Here is a 5000-nt window from a genome sequence, read left to right as displayed (position 1 = left end):
AGTGGATATTATCTGGTTTCTAGTCATTTATTTTCTGGGTGCACTGGTCAGTGTTTTTCCTCCCAAGTTTTTTTCTTCTTTTTTCCACACTATATGACATCAAACATATAAGTAGGCTAGATAATAAGAAGAGTTAATATTTACAGTGCACAGCCACTTGGATATAGCTCAATAAATAGAATATACATCATGTATTTTCAATTATAATGCTGCTAGTAATCCCAATCTTTAAATAAATGCAACTGTAATCTTGATTACATTTCCCCCTGTCACTGTAGTAAGGGATTACAGGACATTTTTGTAACCTGATTACAGTGAAGCCAGTAATCTGATTACATGTAATCAGTTACCTCCTCCCATGCCTGGCTGCAGACTGTAAGGAGAGACTCAGTGAAGTGTGGTTGCAGCAGCGCATGACAGCGACTGGACTGCAGCTTTCTGCCCCACTTTGAAGCGTCTCTCTCCGGCAGCAAACTAGTCGACTACTCGGCCATTTCCCAGTGGCTTTCATCCCCTCCTTCCATAAAGTAAGTCTTACTTCTTGTAAATATATCGCGTTTAGCCTGCATTTTCCGCGACAGTCTTCTTCAAGCAGGCAGAACCGAGGAGGACTGTAAGTTGTTAGTATGCGTGTGGCCGGAGGTGTCATGCCGAGTTTTGCACCCCCGCCGAGAATTGCATCCCCACCTTCCGGGAGCATATTGTAATGATTTATACGGAAACTTAACTGTTTAAAATGATATAATTGTCGGTAGACGTGATCTCCAAGCCAGGGGGTCTGTCCTGGCTCATGGAGACCGACTTTGATGCATTAGATCCGCGTGGAGGTGACTTCCATGCTTGGGGTCTCTCTTCTGGCTCATGGAAGCCGACTTTGGTGCTTAAAATCCGGGTACAGAGGACCTCGAGACCCGGGGATCTCTCCTGGCTTTATGGAGGGGGGTGCACATCTCGGCGGTTTGTACCTGGCGAGATTTGCATCCCTGTTTTTAAGTTAAAACAGCCCCAACATATGGTGGGGGTGCAATTCTCGGCGGGGGTGCAAAACTCTGCATGACACCTGTCGGAAACTAGCGAGAATGTGCAGTCAAGTTCGGTTGTTGATGCAGGTTGGGAGGATTTTGATACCAATGAGAAAAGTGTTCGCCATATGCGTCAGAACCGGGTCAGAACACATGCAGCGTTGTGCCACGTTATGCTTCTGCTCTGCTCGGGTTGTGTGTGTTTTGATGTGGCGTGCCTCCCTGCTAGCATGCATGTAACGCTATGGATGTTACACGTGTTCGCATTTGTAACGAGTTGTTTATTCTCACATTAAATGCACAATCATAACGACTGATTCGACATAAGAAAGAAGCAGCGCACAGCTGTTCTGCTTTGCAGTACGTTATAGCCGGTTTCAGAGTTTCTGCACAACTGCACGCTTTCTAGCCCCTTTCGTGACTCTTCCGGCGATATAATAATTAATAATTAATAATAATAATTAATAAGTATAGCCGGAAGAGTCACGAAAGGGCCTACACGCTTTCTTGACATGTTTGCCTACAAAACGTTTGGGGTCAAGATAAAAGGGGGTGTTGTTTACTTTTTTCTCGATCGAATCTGCTCCATTCATAACTATGTTAATTAATTAATAAGGGCGTTTGCCCTGCTGACAATAATGCTATTTTCTTAGTAGCTAGGCTACTATGTTTCTCAGCTCCATTCCAACTGCATGTTCATATCATAAGCTTACTATTTTCTTCAATATTTGCTAGAAGAGCCTTTTTACTACTACTACTGGCCACTGTCCAGTTTGCTGGCAGAACTTGATCTTGGTTTAGTTTGAACTTTGAACCCGCTGCTCACTATTAGCAGTGGTTCTCAACCTGGGGGACGGGGACTACCAGGGGTCCTTGACCCCCTCAAGGACCCCCCCCCCCCCCCCCAGTAAATTGATGAATTGGTAACTTCAATATTATTTCGGTTATCACAATTAGAGAATGTAGATGAGAAGAATGATTGGTTTGATCATAATTTCACTGTTACAGTATATATCTACAATGCAGATATAGGCATGGAGTTCTGGACAAAATCCTATCTAAAATATTGTCAGATTTGCACATGAGAGACAACATCTCATCAAATTGGGGTCACTAATGTGGAGTAACTGAGGAGTCCTGGATATGAAAAAGGGTTAGAGTCACTACACTGTAGCACCATGTGACCGTGAGAGTGTTTCAACCTATGGAGTGATTTGTACCCAGAGGAGTTACATAATGCTTTGAACATGACAGAGCTTGTATAACTATTAAGCATTTAAATGATAATAGCTGATACTTTGGCCAGGCCCGGCTCCAGACCAAAGTTACAGAGGGGGCCTGCCACTAGCTTGGGGGGGCCAAGCTACCCAAGGGGGGTCCGGGGGGATTCTCCCCCGGAAGAAGATTTTGTACATTTTAAAGTAAAATTCGTCAACCTGGTGCATTTGAGAGCAAAATGAAGAGGCTAAATCTGTGAAGAACTACACACATCTCTAATGTGTTGTGACTTTACAAATAATTAGGCCTAAACAATTAATATTAAGTGTATTTACACATTGTGCACAAATTGCATTCATTGTGACAAATTTACAATAGTTAATATCCAGCCAGAATCATTGCAAATGGATGTTCAAAGTAACAGTTAGCAATAGCATTCAGTTAATCAATGCCTAATGACAGCCAGATTCCATGTTAAACTTTAAAACAGAAAAACGGAAAAACGTTTAGCAAAAAAAAAAAAAAAAATTTTTTTTTTTTTTTTTGGAATGTGGGGGCCAGTTTGTTGAATGGGGGGGCCCGGCCCGGTCAGGCCCGCCCCTAGCGCCGGGCCTGACTTTGGCAGTAGCACTGCTGGCCATTTGGGTGCCCTAAGCGTGTAATTGCTATGTGAAAACACACAAATGCAATATTTTTTAAATTGAAGAAATATATTTGCATTTTCAATATTACAAATAGAAAACAGAACTATGAAATACATGTAGTATATCACACTATAGAACCATAAAGAAAGGCCCAAATCTTCTTAAAATCATTGTTTCAGTCCCTTTTCCTCAACAAAATAAATATTCTAATAGAGAAATGAAGTGGTGCAGTGTGATACAGCACAACTGTTAGATGGGCTCAGTGTGCAAAGTTAATTTCATGTCCAGTAACACACGATAATGTAACCCAGCAGATTATTTTCTGTTGCTACAAATTACAGATGTCCCCTAAAGGCCTCACAGCGTCTGCTATTTACCATGCTCCCTAAACGCCTCGTGCAGGCTACTGCTACGATAATGACTGATTTGATTTACCATGCTCCCTAAACGCCTCGTGCAGGCTACTGCTACGATAATGACTCTGCTATTTACCATGCTCCCTAAACGCCTCGTGCAGGCTACTGCTACGATAATAACTCTGCTATTTACCATGCTCCCTAAACGCCTCGTGCAGGCTACTGCTACGATAATTACTACTATTTACCATGCTCCCTAAACGCCTCGTGCAGGCTACTGCTACGATAATGACTCTGCTATTTACCATGCTCCCTAAACGCCTCGTGCAGGCTACTGCTACGATAATAACTCTGCTATTTACCATGCTCCCTAAACGCCTCGTGCAGGCTACTGCTACGATAATGACTCTGCTATTTACCATGCTCCCTAAACGCCTCGTGCAGGCTACTGCTACGATAATGACTGGTATTTACCATGCTCCCTAAACGCCTCGTGCAGGCTACTGCTACGATAATGACTCTGCTATTTACCATGCTCCCTAAACGCCTCGTGCAGGCTACTGCTACGATAATTACTACTATTTACCATGCTCCCTAAACGCCTCGTGCAGGCTACTGCTACGATAATGACTCTGCTATTTACCATGCTCCCTAAACGCCTCGTGCAGGCTACTGCTACGATAATGACTGGTATTTACCATGCTCCCTAAACGCCTTGTGCAGGCTACTGCTACGATAATGACTCTGCTATTTACCATGCTCCCTAAACGCCTCGTGCAGGCTACTGCTACGATAATGACTGGTATTTACCATGCTCCCTAAACGCCTCGTGCAGGCTACTGCTACGATAATGACTGGTATTTACCATGCTCCCTAAACGCCTTGTGCAGGCTACTGCTACGATAATGACTGCTATTTACCATGCTCCCTAAACGCCTCGTGCAGGCTACTGCTACGATAATGACTGGTATTTACCATGCTCCCTAAACGCCTTGTGCAGGCTACTGCTACGATAATGACTGGTATGAGGGTTTACCATGCTCCCTAAACGCCTCGTGCAGGCTACTGCTACGATAATGACTGGTATGAGGGTTTACCATGCTCCCTAAACGCCTCGTGCAGGCTACTGCTACGATAATGACTGGTATGAGGGTTTACCATGCTCCCTAAACGCCTCGTGCAGGCTACTGCTACGATAATGACTGATATGAGGGAAACGTGTGTTTGTTATTCACTGCATCACATGTCGTTTTAAACGAGGAGATCCATAACCTTCTTTTAAGGGCACCACCATGGCATGGCCAGTTCAAAACGGAATGCCAAATTGTCTGTGAGGATAGTTCATTTTAGGAGGGGAATTGTGACCAAACTGCAGGGCATCCCGCAACTGTCAAACTGTCCGTTTGCGCCGTGGTATCATTCTTGCCTGGGATATTGCCCCTCACGGCACTTGGTGTGATGCGCGTGTGCCTACTCTCAGCGCTGTGCTTTGGTCAGCTGCAGAGTAGACTAGGAGCTTACCAAGTCAAGATTGAGCATTGCAGATGTTTGCTGACTTGAGCCCGGGTCCTGCAGTTGAAGGACTAGTCAGTCACAATTATGTTTTATCTGTCTGTCAAAAGTACAAAAAGGCACGCATATCCAGTGAAGGGTTAAAACCAGGTGCAGGACCGAAGTGCAAGTAAGTAATAATGTCTGAGGAAGGGCTTTGACCGAAACGTCACACTTTTTGTGGTCTCGATTCAATATTTGGGAGCAGC

General features: G+C 44.3%; 1 protein-coding gene across 1 annotated transcript in view; it reads left to right on the top strand.

Annotated features, from left to right (window-relative positions):
• Positions 1-438: 438 nt before the first annotated feature.
• Positions 439-5000, top strand: part of dbh (dopamine beta-hydroxylase (dopamine beta-monooxygenase)) — a gene marked incomplete at its 3' end in the record, with an annotated part of 67416 nt that continues 62854 nt past the window's right edge. Inside the window, exon 1 of the mRNA XM_083657338.1 lies at positions 439-527. The remainder of the gene's footprint in view (positions 528-5000) is intronic.

The sequence above is a fragment of the Poromitra crassiceps genome, assembly GCF_964638095.1.
Source record: "Poromitra crassiceps genome assembly, chromosome: 21".
Classification (NCBI taxonomy): Eukaryota; Metazoa; Chordata; class Actinopteri; order Beryciformes; family Melamphaidae; genus Poromitra; species Poromitra crassiceps.
This window is presented reverse-complemented; position numbering and strand designations above follow the sequence as displayed.